This window comes from Pseudopipra pipra, chromosome 4, assembly GCF_036250125.1.
Source record: "Pseudopipra pipra isolate bDixPip1 chromosome 4, bDixPip1.hap1, whole genome shotgun sequence".
Classification (NCBI taxonomy): Eukaryota; Metazoa; Chordata; class Aves; order Passeriformes; family Pipridae; genus Pseudopipra; species Pseudopipra pipra.
The window spans coordinates 62,480,974-62,499,728 of NC_087552.1; the positions used below are offsets into that span (position 1 = coordinate 62,480,974).

The 18,755-nt window shown below is 37.7% G+C and overlaps 1 protein-coding gene across 3 annotated transcripts in view; it reads left to right on the plus strand.

Annotated features, from left to right (window-relative positions):
* Window positions 1-18,117: 18,117 nt before the first annotated feature.
* The window catches only part of SLC2A9 (solute carrier family 2 member 9), a 105,308-nt gene continuing 104,670 nt past the window's right edge, over window positions 18,118-18,755 (plus strand). For all 3 annotated transcript variants that reach the window (XM_064653233.1, XM_064653235.1, XM_064653234.1), the window contains exon 1: window positions 18,118-18,460. The gene's annotated coding sequence lies outside the window, so the exon portion shown is untranslated. The remainder of the gene's footprint in view (window positions 18,461-18,755) is intronic.

The following is an 18,755-nucleotide window of genomic DNA, read 5'->3' on the forward strand; positions in this document are numbered from 1 at the left end:
CAGCCCTTCTGATTTAGGGAGAAGGTGATTCCAGCTCAAATTAAGTATCAGTACAGAAATGGGACCTAGATTCCCAGACCCAGTAAGATCTGGCATGTCTTTTCACCCAGAACTCACAAACCCATGAAGTCACATACCTTCCTGGAAGACATACATGCAAGATTTTTGTTGACTGAAGATGGATTTTCTTTGAACAGTAATTTTTTGAATAATGAAAATTGGATGGTGATGGAATAAGTCTGTCTTTTCGTCTTGAAACCGTGAATGAAGAACTAACCTACTTACACATCACAGGAGATTCCTTGATTCTGTAACAAACTGCTAGATGAGGAACTGGCTAGATGTAGAATCCCCCACGATGTCAGAAAAGGCTGATTTCAATCGAGTTGTGCTGACATAAATACTGAAGGAATAGAGCCATCAATCAAGCAAAAACACAGAGGCGATATTTTACTTGGTTTGATTTCCTCATGCTCTTTTACTGTGGCTTTGCCACAGCCATTAAAACTTCTTGAATTTTAAAAATAATAATTATCTTTTCATATGTATAATATTTTTACAGAATCACAGAGTTGTTGATGTTGGAAGGAACCTCTGGAGATCATCTGGTCTAAACCCCATGATCAAACATGGCCGCCTACAACCAGGACTGTGTCTAGATCATGTCTAGACATCATAACAGTAGCACAGATATTTCCTCCTGACACTCATGCATGACTTTTAATTATAATTTTATCATTGGATCTCTGAAAAGCAAATTTATGCTTTTCGTCATCCCCAGCCAAACTCTTTGAGTGTGAGTAAGACTAATAACTTCACAGTAGCACTGATCTTGGGAGTCTGTGTATTCCAAGATTACATGTTTGAGAGCCCAAAGAAATTATTTACTCACTTGTGGAGTACTGTTTGCTTTTTAAAGTTGTATTCATAAAAATATTTTTAATTTCTTTGTCTGGGAAAACAATTTTGGAAACATAGACTAAGACTATTATGGTCTAGATTGATCTTTCTGAATCTGTCAGTTCCTTGAAAAAGCTGTTCGCTGACTTTGAACTACCTTTTGGGATTCTTAGCATTACAGGGTACCATATTATTTAGTCTTTCTTTTCTGATAATTTGTAAAGACCTTCTTTAGCAATGTATCCTAAATTCGCCAATTCTTATTCAGTTCCAGCTTGACTCATGGTAGCACTCAGCACAAAACATTGTGACCAAATCAAAAATGTGAACTAGCAACAAGTCAATAGAATTTAATCTTTGGGTAAGTAACCAGAGTAGTGCCTGCAAACATGTTATTCATTAAAAATGGAAGGATTCTTCCCTCTAAAAGTCTTGCTACTGCATACCACAGCCTTCCTGGCCTTCTCCTATACTCAAGGACTCTGATGAAGATTGTAATCCAGTTTGCCACGTCATAGATTCTGAAATGTTTTTCACAATTGTCCTTGAATATTAAACATCAGAAAGGAGTTAAATATAAGAATCCCTTCCCAACAGAATCAGAGCATGATGTGTCCTCTGCAGCCTGGTGACCAAGCAGGACAGGACAGTTCACTGATCCCTGATGCCCCAGGCACTGCACAAGGGATCACTGTGTCTTCCTTGCAAGTCCAGGTATTTTGTAGTTTAACACAGTTTTAAATAGCTGTTTGGAGTCCTGCTTTCACTGCTATGAACACAGATCATGCAGCTCTTAATAAAAACAATTATCTAGATATAACAAGAAATAACACCAAGAAATGATTCTCTAGAGCAAACCAAGCTCCTTGTCCAAGTGTGGAGATTGTTTTTCAGCTGCCTCAAAAACATAACAGCAGAGCACAACTCTGAGGTCTTCAATGTGAACAAGCAGCAACAGAAATCTGATATTAAGAAAGCTATTGTATGTTTGTGCAACCATGGCACAGCAAGGTTAAGACAAGTATTGAGGTGAAATATGTAGTGCAATGCCAAGACAGGTTACAGGTTAAAAAGGGTCATTAATTTTGCAACAGAGGTACTCTTTGCATGTAGGTCAGGAGAGTACATGTTAGCTTTAACTCATCCCACTTCAGACTTTCAACTGCAAGGGACTCATAACAGTAATGAACTGTTAAATTAAAAACACGAGAGTAAGAGGTAAAGTTTTAAAAAGTTGGACTTTTAAGTACAATTAGGAATCTTGTACATTTTTTAGTAAATCAATACACTATAACATTTTTCCTTGTTGCCTTGTCCAGTCCAAGACTGTCCCTAGTAAGGGGATAGTTACATGACAAGATACAAAGGTTTGGTACAGGCCACTTCACTGCCTGTGCAATTAAATCACGCCCACTACAGAGTTTTTGGTTCAACAATTAAGCTGATACTGCTGAGGCCTTATCCTAGGTATGACTAAAGGACACCTACTCCATTTTCTCTTTTTCTTTTTTTAAGAAAAATTAGCACAAATCAGCACAAATGCTAAGCCTTTTGAGACAAGAGTGCAAACACCAAGGATTTTGAAGTTCTGTTCTTAATCCTAAACAGGGAACCTCACTGGCATCTTTGGAGATTACACACAGCTGCAGCCAGCATTTTTCCATGTACTTATACTGCGTTATTATTCTCAAAATTTGTTAAAAAGGAGAGAACTGGCATATATAATGTCATACCTTGTTATCATGTAAACTTTGCTCTGTGTAATTGACTGGATCCACCTCTGTGGTCTCACCTGGTTCTAACATATGGGATAGTATCAGAAAACTGGTGAGATGTGGGGATTCTCTGCAGTTTCCTAACATAAGTTCTTCAGTAAAACATCTGGAGTCAGATGGCCCTTTACTTCTGACTGACAGGGAAATGGCTGACACATCCACGAAGAGACTCTGAACCCAAAGAAATATACTCCCTGGACAAAAGGATTTTTTTATTTTTGGAGAGAACTTTTTGTGGAAGTGCCTGAAATGACACTTTATTTCCTCCGTGCAAATAGCTGCTCCTGTAAGAGTAGGCAAGGAATCTTCTGAAACCTACCTTCTTCCTTTCCATTTTCAGGGAGGTAGAGGAGGTGTATCTGGAATCCTGCGAAGAAAGCCAAGTGTCTGCAGAAACAAGCCTGTACTTTGCAGCATTTAAAAGTTCATGCGTGTATATGCTTATATGTTAGCTAAAAGGATGTAAAACTCAATGAACAACTTGTATCAAATTGTTTAGCTAAAATAGGCCCATAATTTTATTATGTTTTAGTTCTTTTTTATACCATCCTGAGTTTTATGGGTTCCACTTCATTGGCTTTAACAAAGAAGCAAATAAAGAAAGCTCCAAACTTGCAATTTATTGAGTTCTTTTCCCATTACTTCTCAAACTGAGCTGAAAGATTGCATTTTATCTGAAATGTAAGAAAAGATGCAGAAGTAATTAAGTAGCTGGTGCCAGTACCAAATTGTCCAATGGTTTCAATAGGCCCAAGATTATTATGAAGTAGTCTGATTTTCATTCATTTGTATTTCATTACCCATCACAAATCATGGACTCACAAACCTGAGGTTCTGTTGTTTTAGATGCTGTACAAATGCAAAAGATCTGTTCACTTTCTGTCTCTCTCCAGAACCACATTTCATAATTATATGTAAGATACCAATCTACTTAAAAGATAATTCATTGTCTTGTGACTCAGAGCTGTAAGGGACAACCAGGGCCATGTTTACACGCAGGTAAATTCTTTATTGTTAGGAAACTTACATTATATTTAACAAGTTCCATAATTACAGTGAAGATGAAGACTGGGGTCCACCTCTAGTTGTTTTGGAGCCTGTGTGGAGCCACATGCTGAACTTGATGATCCTTGTGGGTTGATTCCAACTCAAGATATTTTATGATTCTATGAAATTTCAGAGAGCTTGCTCTAAAGGGTAAATTTGAAATTTAAAACAGGTCAAAAGCCCCCATTTCCCAGAAAATTGTTCAAGTTAATTAACAAGAGATTTAAAGCCAAACTCAGTCTTTGAACTGATGAATGCTGTGATGGGGGCATTTCCTTGCAGAGCAGAGTCTTAGGGCACCTAATCTGGAGAACAATCAGGAAACCCCATCATACCATGGAGTATTTGATTTAATCCTTACTAATGAGTCAACAGGGATTTCGCTAGAAGAGAGTGTGTTGAATTAATATATTCCTAGCTACACTGTCCCTGCTTTCTGGCCAGCAGCACTCAATTGTGAGGTCTTGTGATTACATCTGACCTTCTGATTCTGTGGAAATTACCTACTCCTCTTCAATGTCGTGTCTGTCACAACAGCCATTTGGTGCAGTTAGAGAGAGAATATTCCTCATCTTCACAGAGAATATGGACAGCCCTACATTAACATCCTATTATGTTAACATTTGTCCTCTTTTAACATTGCTTTTGCTATTTAAAGTGCCATTTTCATTTAATACAAGTTAGAACCTAGTGAAGCGTGCAGACTTCAACTAAATGTGAACTCATGGAAATTTCTTCTTGTTGAGCAGCACCATTTGAGCAATGTAGAAAAAAAAGACAATCTTCAAGATTTTCGGTTCACAAAAAAGAAATATTTAATCTTATGCTTTCTCGTAGTCTCTTTATTTTAATTCTGCGTTCTTCACTTTCTTTCAAAATGTTTATGCTTAAAGGATGGTTTGAAGTGGATGTGAACTGTGATATGTACAAATTGCCTGGTAAAGAAAAGCCTGACTCACACCAGATCCAGAGAATGGCACTAATTTACTTTGTTTCCGGTGTTTTCTGGAATTTTTGTAATATTCTGAATGTAAAAAAAGTAATAATAATTTAGACAGGGAGTCACTTGCTATCTCTGCCTCTTGGCTGCATAGTCATTTTGGCATCAGCAGATTTCTCCTTAACAAGATAAGAGAACAAAATGAGATCTGTTTGCTGGATTAGGATTAGGATTCATAGGTCAAAACCACTCAGAATGTCTTGACGTCACAATATACAGCTGCAAGAGCTTCAGGGTTGTATAAGGTGGAAGAAAAGGTTTTCCCCAGGCACTTGTTTCCTGAAACTAATATGTTGACTTTGTAATAATTCTGGGAAAAAGGAGCGGTTACTTTTTGTTCCTTTGATGTTTAGATTTGTCATTTGTGTCATTTACTCTGGGTAGAGGAAGGAAACTCAAGACGTGTGATTTGGTGGAAATGCCCCAAGGAAAGTAGTGGAGATGGATGTAGACCTGAGTCACAGAATCACAGAATAGGTAATGTTGGAAGGGACTACTAGTTCAACTTTCCTGCTCAAGGAGGGGGCATGTTGTTCAGGATTGTGTCAAGACAGCTTTTTAACATCTCCAGGGAAAGAGACTCCTCAATCTCTCTTGGCAGTACTTAGTCACCCTCACAGTAAAGAAGTTCTTCTTCATTTTCCTGTGCTCAGAATCATGCTCTACTTGTTTGCCATAGGTTTGTTACTGTTCTATTAACTCAAAAAAATTACTATAATTTATCTTAAAATATGGTTAATTTTAATTTTCTGGATTACTTCATTTGCTCAGTAGTATTTGGCAGGAACATTCTGATAGTTTGTCTTTAAACTGAAAATTTCTGAAAATATGTTCATTTAGACTAAACTTTTATTGAGAACCATAAGAAAATGACAGTGGTAACTCTCCCTGCCTTGCCTGTAGAGGACAGACCACAGCACAGTCACTGGAGTGCCCTCTAGGATATCGGAAACCACTGAAGTGGTTCCTTGTTAGTATAAGAATGGCAGGAGATAAGAAGGTATATTAATGGAGAGAAATTCATTTCAGGGAGAAATCACATGGCTAAGGCTTGTACGAAGCTCTAATCTCTTCATCTGGGCTTTCTTCCAACAACATTGCAATAAAGCATTCTTGACATTATCATTCGAATAATAGACCCAGAAGCTGAAATAGAGGATGAAGAATTTCGTTATTTCTGCAGATAAACCTTTACACCTTTATCCCATTTGTTCGGCATCAGGTGTGCACCTACAGGCTCTTTGGTTGACTGCAGCATCTCTGAAACTTTGAAAGTGCATTTTCAATGCAGATAGAGAGAGTCAAAGGCAGTGCTCCTTTTTTTTCTTCCCTTTAAATCATTTATTTGTTAGTTTGTTGCTACGTATCTTCAGGAGTACACTATGTTCATTTGAACATTGAAACCTATTAAAAGCTCCACAAGTAGCAATGTGAGTGGTTTCCCCCCTGTTTACACTGTAGTTCTGCCCTAAAAGCTGTGGCCAGCTTTATGAAGAGTTATTCTACAATTAAGAAGCACTTGATTTTACATGTATTCTTTGAAGGCAGGCTGTGAGCATCAAATTAGATCTTTGCTTAGTGTTGAAGTATTGCGCTTCTGAACTTGCTTTTAAAAGACTCCGATCTGACTTGATGTTAGCTATTAAACCAAGAATCCATGGGTCCAAATCCATTAAAACGTGATAGAAATGCCTGCTCCAGTTTATGCTAGCTCTTCATAACTCCTGTGGCCTGTTCCATTAGCTGAGAACGGACTGCACTAGAAAAGCATTTTTGCATTCCCTTGCCCAGAAGCTGGATTTGGGGAAAAAGAAGAGGAGCTCTCAGGAAGGAAATTCCTATCCTGAAACTAGTATATAGAGCCAGGCAAAGAATCTTACACATCACTGCTGTCTTGGTCCCTCAAACAGTCTATTGCTGCCACCTGATTTACAGCAATATCTGTTTACATTTGTACTTTTCCCATGATCCCTGAGTTCTTCTTCAGTTCCAAACCCCATAACAGCCCCATTTAAGGATTCTGCTTCAGTCATAGTGGAACAGTACTCCTACTTCAGGAAAAAAAATTATTAGTAATTGCACTGTGACAAAGTACCTGAATTGACAGTAGTTGGCATAAATAGGAAAAGAAACTTTTTTTCCCCTCAGAAGAGGTCTTGGAGCAATAGGACATTATCAAGATGTGAACTAAGAAACTAGATGTTATCAGGGAAAGGAATACATCTTGCACATGAAGACTCTGATGGGAGAGAGAAAAAACAATAAAGGAGGCTTAGTCCTCATCCAGACAAAACTTCAGCTAAGCTGTGCTTACAGTAACCTGATAAAGAAGTGGCGACCTGGTTTTTCTGGGCTTCAAAAAGAGAATCAGATGTGAAGGATGAACAGAAAGATTATTGCATTTTGGAAACAGGATCATTTCAAAATGATCTTTACTTTCTTGTTCCTATACAAAACAAACAAACAAACAAACAAACAAACAAACCACCAGAAACAATCTATCCAAACTCCATCCAAGGACTGTCTCTATGCATCTACTTGTTTACATCAGTCATCCATAAACCAGAGATCATCAGAAAATGAGAAGATTCAAATTTTTAAGGGGCCCGTGTTAGTCTGAGGGGTTACTGCTAGACCTAGGGATCAGGAATTGGATCAAGGACTCTTGTATCTCAGGTGGCAACTGGAGACAGGAAAGCTGTTTGGTAAGAGAAACCCTCACAGCCTGGGGGCCTGAAACTTTCTGAGGAGGTGGTGGTAGTATCTTGTTAAGGAATATTCACCAAAGGAGCTCATGCAGAATTATGAAATGGTAACCTGGAGAGCCAACATAACAGTAATCTCTTTGTGCTATTTTCAATGACTTGGAGAAATGTTTCCCTGTACCATAAGGTTGAAAAGTATAGTTAACATTGTTCCTAAATCCTTTTCATTTCTGTCTTGATCTTTTTAGAACCAAATGAAATTAAAGTAACAGGCAGGAAATTGTAAGACTCACCCAATAGTTTGAATTCTGCAGAGGAAAACTGAAGTTATATTTCCTGGAATAAATTGTAACATAATACAATTTTTATTGTATTATATAAAATATATAATGTATTTATATAATGCAATATATAAAAATGCATTATGAAATGTAATATGTAAGTGAATTATACATTTTAATATTGATTAGACTTGCAATACATGATTGCAATTATGTATTAATATATACAATAAATGTATATCATTTATTGTCATATACAAAATGTGGTGATGTAGTAAACCATAGAAAACTATAAGGCTAAAGAATCTGACATGCTAAAATGCTGTACCTAGTTTCCACATATGGCAGGCTGATCTTTTCAGACCTGAATTGATAAGAATTCAATGAGAATGAATTAGATACTTTATTAATCATTGTTTTGCAGAATCTAGAGGGAAAGTCTAGTATCCACTACTTAACAAGACTTTGATGATAACTGTGGCCTTCATGAGTTTCCAGTACCAAAACACTCTGGTATCTTCCACCAAAGCTGAAGGACAGTGCTTATTTTTAATCTGGAAATAGGAGATGGAGGTCAGCTGCAGTCTGTGTCATGGATAACTACACATGAGGAATCACTTTTTATGAAGCAGAAGCTCAAGTGTAGGTTGAATGTGTGAATATTGATGCCAAACAAAAGAATTTAATATAAAAGAAAGTTGTGACACTTAGAGCAAACTTTATGGTTTTATTGTCTATAAACTGTGGCCTAGATATTTATATAAAAACCAAAGCACTAACTCTTTTTATATATGTTTCAATGCATAAATGTTATAATTTTCTTTTCTCTCTGTGAGCTCTATTACATGAATGTTTTGTTGGGCAATATATACTATCAAGTATATTTTATGTTCTGCCAAAATCTGTTGATCCCACAACAAACAACCATTAACCATACACCTTGTATCTTAACATGTAATTTAGAATTTTCCCTCTAATAATAGCTGTTTTTGGGAAGCTGTTACCAGAAGAACAATGGATAATATAAAAGTCCAGCTTTATACAAAATGGATGCGTGTTATTATTGTTATGTGACGACAGCAAGCAAGACTTTACTCAAAATGGGTGTGTTTCACTTGCATGGTGACAATAAATCTGAAGTGATAGTTTGATGATCAAAGGGCTGGAAAACTTGCCCTATGAGGAGAGACTGAAGGAGTTAGGTCTTTTTTCCCTGGAGAAGAGAAGACTCAGGGGGGTCCTCACTACAGTATTTCAGTTTTTACAGGGTCATTACGAGGAGGGCAGAGGCTTTCTCTTCTTAATGAGTCACATAGAGAAGACAAGTGGCAACAGATATCAGTAGATCCAGGGAAGATTTCTTTCTTATATTTCAATATAAGAAAGAAATCTTTTTGATGAGTACAATCAATCACAGGAACAACCTCCCCAGGATGTGGCAGAGTTCCCATCACTGAGGTTTTCAAGGTGCAATTGAACAGGATGCTAGACAATCTCATTTGGGCTCCCTTTCCCATGAAAGGCTGGATCAGGCAGTCTTCTGAGGTCCCTTCCAACCTAGGCTCTTCTGTGATTCTCAAAAATTACCTTTTTCTTTTTTTAAAAAAAGCTCTCCTGGTATTTAAGAATTTTTTAAAAAAATATGTTTGAAAGTTCCTGGGCAATATGACTGAATGATATATATCTACAGGTATTTTCATTTTCAAATTTGTCAGTCATGAAATTGTAACAGGCTGAAAAGAATAGTGATTCATAAAGCCATAAGGCACTATGAATAAAGACATATTAAGACCACTAATACAAGGTCAAGACTGGAGGGAGACTGAGTCTCTGTAATGTAGAATTGAAAGAGTATATGATTTTAGAGTTAAAGACTATACCATAGTACACATAAAAAAAATCTCCCAAGAATGTAAGTAGTACATTTAACATTAATTTCTGTCTGAGTAGTTGAGTATTTTACTGTGCAATCATAAGGTACAGGTGAGGTGAGGGAAATCACAAACTATCCTTACTCTTCTACACCAATAGCTCTTCCGTATTGGCAATTTCTTACAAATCCTCATGTTCATCTTCCAGTGGAGGGAAAAGGGAGAGTGTGGTTCCTCTGGGACCTTGTCCTGTGCATTTTGGACGTTGAAGTGAGTGAATACACAACTAATATTGTCAACTCTGAGTTCAGGTAAGCAAGTAGCCCAGCCATCACCTAACAACAGCATATGCATTTTAGGGAATCTTAAGTGTTTGCAGACCAATAATCATACTAACTTGTGCTTGTATTTTCTTAGCCACATCTAAGAATGATATGCAATTATTCACAATATGATTACCAACCATTAAGAACAGTTAACATTTCTAGTAAACATATTTTTTCTATGTCTTTACAAATGCCAAGTCTGACTAACCAGTCCAAGTTCTAGAAGGAAGTGAATATCATGACTGATGTGCTCGTAAAGTGCCCTAATTTCCGATGAGTCACATCTAGAGATAATCAAATGAAATCATCACCTCTCAATTGTACCTGTTAAGTACAAAAAATAGGCCACTTGGACTGTATGGATGAGAAGTGCATTTAAATCATGAAGAAGCTCCATGTATAAGCAGGACACTGAAGTAAGTGGAAGGATGACAGTGAGTTACTCAGGGGTGGAAGCAGCCGGCATAGCCTGAAAACAGAAGTGAGTGGAGTCTAGACTCCAGTCATTTCCTGGTATAATCTTCCAGTTCTCCTACTCCACCTCTATCCTTAAGGGAAAAATCAGACATGTTGTGTTACTCTGCATGGTGTGTGAGAAGGGATAGTACCCTGGGAGATTTCCCTTGGAGCAGAAAACAGTACTTCATGAAATAGAAGAACCCCTTTCTGAGAAGAAAACAAAGGAAGAAATTAGCGTATGAGCACTAACAGCACCAAAGAAAAATAATGTAAGTTCACAAGAACCTGAGGAAGAATGCCAAGGATTTCTCTAAAAGCCCTGTTTTGTGCAGTCACCAAGACCTTGAACCTTTAAATGAACTGCCCAAGCTATCATTTTCTGATGAACCAGGAGAAATCCAACATACACAAACGAGAGGAGCAGGATTTGAAAGGATCCCAAATGTGGACTCCGAATCTCTGTTTACTTTTTTCACATTTTAAAACCTCATGACATATTGGTACAGTGCCAGGTAACTCTCCTCCCACGAGAGAGGTGCTGGGGTGGTCTTTAATGAATAGTAAGCATTTATTCTGGCCTATACTTCAATTTTCAACAATAAAATTCTTTCTTAATCTGAGGGTCATATTTCTACCTTTGGCTTTCATTTTGCTTTTTTTCATATATTGTATTTTACGTTTATTTCTTTTTTCCAATTTTGAGATTGAACTTAGATTTCTGGGGTTTTTATGTGCCCAAAAGAGACACTTTAAGCTAGAAAGGCAGGAGAAGTCAGCATTGAAAAAGTGCTCATAGCCTTTAAACCTCTGTCCAATTAGGTTTTTATATAGTATGGCATGATAGTGAATGTCAGAATTGTTGACTTTACAATTGTGATGCCTCAGTTTCCTCATCTCTAAACAAGGTTTGATGATAAGGGTAAAATTATTCATGTACTTCAAAGATGTGTAAATCAAGTCTCTAATATCTGTATAAACTCTCAGCCTGAAGATTTCTGGAATTTAAAAAGTACCTGAAGGTCCATCATAGATTCATTTCTATCAGAGGGAGAAGTTTCCCTTCAATTCTACATTGTTACACACAAAATCAAAATATTCCTGCTGGCAAACTTCTGGCTGAAAAGCGCAATGCTGGGAAGCAGAGGAGACACCAGGGACCTCAGCAGCTGTTTAGTACAGAGTAGAAATGAGCATTTGCATGCCAGCACAGATTGGGGTTGGCAACAGAAGGTACTGAACCTCTGAAGAGAAGCAAGCTGCCCATGGGCAGGACAAGACTCCCAGAGGACCAGAGAGGAAAGGAAAGGGGAGATGGGTAATTAAGAATCAAGCAAGAAAAATTAAAGGACCGTAAGACTCATCATGAGCAGAGGGCATTGGGTGGCCAAGAGAATCATCATCCCACCTTTCCAATCATTTAGATTGGAAAAGACCATTAAGATCATCAGGGTCAGGGACAGATGGCTAAAACACTGCTAGATAGGTCAGGAATTCAGTGAACTAGGGCTCCTCCTGTGATATGTTGGCGCCCATCTCCAGGAAAGTATGGAGATGTGGATGTGGAAGTAGTGTTAAATGTAACTGGACTAGACAGAGAGAAGACTGAAAACACAAAAGCAGGGAAGAAAAGATAATGATAAATAACTACCCAATTGAGTAAGCTATATAGTGACAGGAGAGTAAACCAGAAATAAGCTAATATGAGGTGGGAAAAGATCTTGACTTTCTTTCTTTGAACTGCTCCAACTCATGATCTATATAGTCAAAACAAACTTGAAGAGGAAAACAATAATTATTACCTAACTTCAACATTCAATTTCTAAACTCTTATCACAGGCCATGTTTACAGACTGTACCAACAACTGGCTTTATCTGCAGTGCAATCAAGCTACAAAATGGAGCAGAAACAAAACATTATTTAAGGTCATGGAATCCTTGTTACACTTAAAATTTGTCACAGAGACATCAGACACAGTCAAATCTATATGAGCTGTTAACTCTAATTTTCAGTCCCCTTCTGCCCAAAGCTAATTGAGCTGAAATTCCTTGGCAGAGGAATCTATTTTTGTGGATATATGTCCTGATCCTTCATCTCCTGCACTTTAAAGAGCTTTCTAGTTTAAACGTATGATCAAATCAATTACTTTTAGAATAATGTCGTGAGTTGCCTGGAACTCACTCCTCAGACTACTAACTTTATGAAGGCTATGGAGCTGCTGAAAAGAGTTCTAAACTTTTCACTTGCCTTTGGCAAAGTTCAAGATGTAAAGAAAATATGACTGGGAATACACTTGTTTTAAGCATATCAAGTATGACAGAAAAAAAAAAACAACTAACAACAAAGTGTGATAGGTGGAATATTTTTGGAAGAATGAGATTTGGTGATAGACAACAAATTAACCATTTATTGCAAATCTGGGAAGTTCTTATGACAATAATCTTTTCATTGGTATTGGCTAAAAGTCCAGCAGTTCAGAGTCCAGTGGGGAACAACAAATAGCCTGAATTTTTCTGTTGTTGTTAATGTGTTTTCCTAAATACTGGATTTCATTTCTACACTTAATCAGAAATATCTAAGATTTGTACATGTATTATCCTCATGCTGACCACTGACTGGAGATTTGGACTGGAACTACAGGAGGCAGTTGTCAGTACAAAAATGTCTTAATTGGTTTTATTAGTTCATCTGCTTTTGTGATCTTTATATACAGGGGAAGGCCTAAAATAAAGCAAAGTATGCCAACTAGAAAGAAAGCCTGGTAGTATAATTTAAATCCTTAAGGGAATTTGTATAATTTACGTTGTCACAGGCTATATCTATTAAAATTCTTCTGTCATACAACCATGAAATAATTTAGGTTGGAAGGGATCTCTGGACTTCACCTAGGACAGATTTCTGGAGTAGTGGTGTGGAGCTAACTTCAGTGCTGAATCAGGTTCCTCGGAAGCCAGTGCTTCTCGGGGCACCTCTTCCAACCTAACATTGTGAACATTGTCTTCTCATACATTACAACAAGAATTTCTCTTTCTGCACCTGGTGATGATTGCTTCAGAGAAGAGTTTGTCTATGTCCTTTCTTCCCTTCCCCTACCTTGTGAAGTGGAAGACAGTAATTAAATTCACTCCTAAGCCTCCACTTCCCCAGACTGAACTCCCTCACACTCTATTTCTATGCTGGATGCTCTGACACCCCAGCAGCTTCTGAGCTCCCATTCATTTGCACATCTCTATCCTGTCCCAGGGTACCCACAGCTTGATGGGGTGTTGTAGAGGCAGCATTGCAAAATGCCAAGCCATTGTCCATTATCACATCCCTTGACTTACTGCCAAGGGTGCCATCAGTCTTTCTGCTGTAATCACTCTTTAAGATCAATGTTTGCTCATATAGAAATTACTTCGAACACCAAAGAATTAAACTAAAAAATTACTGAAAATATCTCAGAGATATAATTTTTCTTTGAGAATCTAATTGGGGAATAACCCTAGGTTGTATGAGTTTAAAGATCTGTATTCATATCTCAGAGTAGTTAAATCCCTACCCTAAACTGATGCTCAAATATAAGAGGTATTATAAAAGAAGTCAGAATTAGCTTATTTTGTTCCTAAAGAAATCACAAACTATATTTATGGGGATCTTTTTGCATAATTTTGCATTGTTTGGAATGACAGAAATTTTGAAATACTGAATAAAAGGCAAAATCTTCTATGGCTTTTTTATTTAAATTGAATATAATTCATGTGATATTTTAATTTTTTTTCCCAAGAGCGTTATTCATGGCAAAATGCTCAAGGAAGTGGTTCCATTTTTCCCAGCTGTCATAAAGTGTGAATCTTTCTCTTAGATTTGTTCCCCTTCCAGGAACACTTGAGCAGAGGAATGCAGCTGAACAGCTTTGCTTAATTAGTCAGTTTATCTGAATTAAGGATGGACTAACACTCCTAGGACAAGCACTATAAAAGAGAGTTGGCAGTGGTGAAGAGGAAGAACTGAAGATTTGTTGGAAGAATGACTAAGAGAACAAATTTCAGCCTGAATTAAAACTGTAGTAAGTAGAAGAATATATCTAATAAAAAACAATTTTTTTCTCGTATATTTATGTGCTGTACAAGCTGGGATGTTGAATTGGGGCATTCTGAGCCAGCATGTTAAGAGAAGAGTGTATGTGTGCAGTGGGGACATGGTGGTTTGTGCCCTCTTCACCTGTACATAACTATAGTATATATATGCTGCATAAATTGTGATCTCTAATTTAAAGTTTGTATGACCAGACTCCTTATGAGCTGACTAATAATGCCTCCTTATAATCACTTGGATGCCTCCACAGTTATATTTTTGTCTTGTATTTAAAGCAAGTGTTTAACTTATGGGATGTGCCTTTTTTTTTAGTGTATCTGCTACAATTATCTTGGACACATCAGATTCCAGGTCTTTCTTCCTTTTGTATATCTGTTTTCATATCCATTATTCTGTTCAAATAACTCAGGATATAGCTTCTACATCAAAAAAAAAGAAACATTGTTTAGGAATGGTGAACTTTTATTCTTTATTTATTTTATTTATAACACACCTTAAAATTATAAAAGGTTTACATTCCTTGACCTGCCTAAAGCACTTGCACAGCTTCCAGGAAGGATCTTTTCCTTTGGGTGGCTTTCTAATTACTATTACGGCTGAATAACTGACACTATGGTTGTTTGAATTAGCAATAAGAACCCTGGAACTCTCATCCTTTGAGACAGATAATTAACCACAATTTATTCTTGAATAAAACTTAGTATTTGCCATAAAATCCCAGAGGCATATTTTTATTTCACAAAATCCTAGTTCATCACATTATGCACAATGGAACATATTTATTAGTATAGTCTAGTCTAGTAGTGCTACATCTCACATTAGCATGTATTTTGTAGGATCAGAGGGGGCTGTTAGAATGGAATTTCTCATGCAAGACTAAACTCTCTTTTAGGGATAGATAATCTTCCAAAGAAGTAGACTAAAACAACAAACAATGCAAATACTAATAGAAAGGAGTAGAAATATCTGTTCCATAAATATTGCATTATGAAATAATGGATATAGCTTGTGCTTTTTGCAATTTCAAGTAAGTGTTCGTGCATAGTTAATACGGTTCTTAAAAAAGAAACCAAGTTAATTTTAAAAGCCAGGTCTTCAATTGTTCAAAACATAAGTGTTATACACTGAAAAAAAGTTTGGGCTTTTGCTTATCTTCCAGGGTTTCCACTTATCTTCTACTCCTTGTTCTGTGCTCTAGGATTAAGTATGGCTTGTTCTGGTTCAGCAAAACATTCAGATATATAAAGAAAAAGATTCCCAGTGGAAAACAAGCACAAGTGACTGGACTGCAAATAAACTTGAGTGAGTATTGAAGTTCATGAAATTTCTTCGATTATTTCATCAAAGTTTTGGTATCTGGATTAAGTTCTTGTGCAGTTCCACAGAGAAGTAATTCTGGTACAGGAGTCATCATGTACACCAGCATGCTCTCTCTTGAGATCAGAGATTAACCACTGAGGTGAACACTTGATATTTTTGTCAGCTATGGCCTGTGTCATTCCAGGGGAAAACACAATGGGGGCTTAGCAGCCCTTGATCCTTACCCTGCTAGCTCAACACTTTCACCATATTGTCCTGTTAGTAGGAAAATTCCTTAAGACTTATTTCAGTGCAGTCTGTCCACAGCCTATTTTTTCCAGTCTGGAGCTACTTCTGCAGTGACTACAGGAGCATAATGATGAGCCTCCTGCACTTGCACAGTGAGTTGGTACAAACCCCCGGCCCAGTGTGACAGGTGAGGTCTCAGGTCTGGTTCTGTCCTGTGCCCTTCCCCATGTGCAGCACTGTGGACATTGTGCTGCTGTGGGTTGCTGTGCCTAAAACTGCCTCTTGTCTCTGAGCCAGTTTGGAGACTCTCCACTCTAATCTCCTGTAAATCCAGCTCCAGGCTGGAATGATGATCACTTGGTGACTGCAGATTAACAGGATTATACGTCAGTTTATTTAGCATATTAGGTTAAATTCAACACATGACTTGAATGGAATTGGAAGAGTCAAAAATTACTTTATAGAAGTCCAGTCAAATTTGATTTTAAATTCACTTTTGTGAACTGGATAGCCCTAAACACAGTAGATAACTGTACGTGTCTGCTGTTTTTGCAGTATGTACAGTTTCTGGGTACCACTTCATCAGGAGCAGTGTCTTTCCAAGTCTCCCCTAGTCTGAGCCTAATTGATGTAGGAACTAGAGGAATGGAACTGAATCTTATGCTCAGGGACTGAAGCAAAGTTTCCCACTTCCTACACTGTTAGGGGTGATTATAATGGCACTGCTGGAAACATAAGTGCCCTAAATTTTTAGGGGAAAGCCAAACAGGCAGGGAGTGTTAGTCTGTTTCCACAAAGAATGGCTGCTGGTACCATCCCCATAGCAGGTTTCTGAGCTGTAAATCTCCAAAGCAGTCAGTATGACGTGGTTATAAGAGACTAACTCGGCAGCACGTTCTGTGACTCACTGTCCACTGTATACGCTTTTCTTTAAAGCGTTTGCGTAGTCCCGAGACACAAACTCCTCAGCAAACTCTTCGTGGCTCAGCCATAGTCTTGAAAACTAGTGCAACTGTTCAGTACTTCCTGAAACACCTCACTGATGTTTTAGAGCGATCTGGTGGTCAGAAGGTTCCAGCAGGATGAGATGCAAATGTATTGCATGACTAACAGGGACTTGCCCTTTCTTCTTTTGTTTCTTTTTCTCATATTGTTTTCTTCATCCAAAGTGCTGTGAACATCCTACCAAGAAGCTCTTTATCTACTAGATAGTGAAGCACAATGCCAAACCTGGTGTTTGTAGTCACTACCGTGTTAATATTTAATATCAGTGATAATGAGTCTTTGGGAAAAAAGGGTGTATCACCCATAAGTGTTACTGGCACTGCTATTACAGTCTTCTGGATCCAAGCCAGAAGGTCTGGCAGATGTTAGAGGAAGCATACTTAGACCCTTAAGTGAGGCACTAATGTAATCACAACAGTTTGTTCTCTGCCAATGCCTATTCAAGAAGTGTGTGGTCACTTTGGCTGGATAGTACTGAGTCTGAGGAACTTGCTGTGATAGTTGGAGCCCAAAGCTGGGTTCCAGTAAAGTTGAGGCAGGGAAAGACACTGATTTGAAAAGAGTTCTGAAAGAAACAACTAGACGCTGGAGTCAGCTTCAAATTTACTTAATTTCTTCTCATCCATGTGACTGAAGCTGTAAAACACAGGATTTCTTAGATGTGCCTATTCTTTAAATAGTCAGCTTGTCTGTTCTTCAGAATGCTACATAAGGTAAGATCAAATGAAAGACAGCAAGTAAAGAACTGGATATTTAAATTATTAGTAATTCCTTATTAGAGTATTAATGTCTAATTTAAGAAACTGTCTTTCATTTTCTTAGCCCAAAGACCTTCTAAGACAGGTGTTATTGTCTTTTTGAAGCTTTTCTTGCAGTAAAACAGATTGCCTGACACAAAAACCTATCAGATAAAGCAAATAAATGCATACTTTCTCTGAAGACTTACCTCACTGATCTTTCCTCTTTCAACTTTATTCTAGTACAATTAATTGCACAATATTAAACCAACAGTTTAGCTTATCTGTTGTACACTTCTTCACTCATTAGCTGACTTTGTTCCTTACATGTTATTCAGTGTCTTTCCTCCTGAGAAATTTAAGGCTAAGTAATTACCACTCCAACGCAGGAAGCAAACGTGCAGGACATAGGAAGAGTTTTCTTGGGGAACAGGGAGGTGTGTTTTATGATGTATTTGGTTACTGTGCATAAGACTGACAGACTGAGACCTCAGCAGTTTCTAGCCCACTGGGACAGCAGGCACGCCTCGCCCTCCCCTCCGTCAGCCATGCACTGACTGAAATTCAACTTGAGGACATAAGGGCTGGCTGTCTTTACTAAAACTGTTCAGAGCCTTTTCTGCTGACTGAGAAGGAAGGAAGAAGCTCTTCACTTTCTCATTCTTTCTCTTGAGGGCCAGCACAGCAGAGGATGCCCAGCAACAACTCATCTCTTTACTGATCCACAAAAGGTTTGTTTTTATGGGGAGTCTTCTGACTGAGAGGAGTCTGTACCTGTAATGCCACAGCTTTTATCTTCTGAAGGTATTTTTCTGTAACTGTGGCATTCTTTGGAGGCAAAAAAAATTCAGTAATGCTTTCTTTAATTGCTGTAAGTATATATTAATCATATGCTAACTTGGCAGGTGGATTTATTGCAAATTGCTTCTGTCTTCAAGCACAGTAAAATACTCATTATAGAAAGGAAACAAAAAGTCATGGGGAGCTTCAGCTCCTTGGCAAAAATTTTGAGTTGTAAACTTGGGG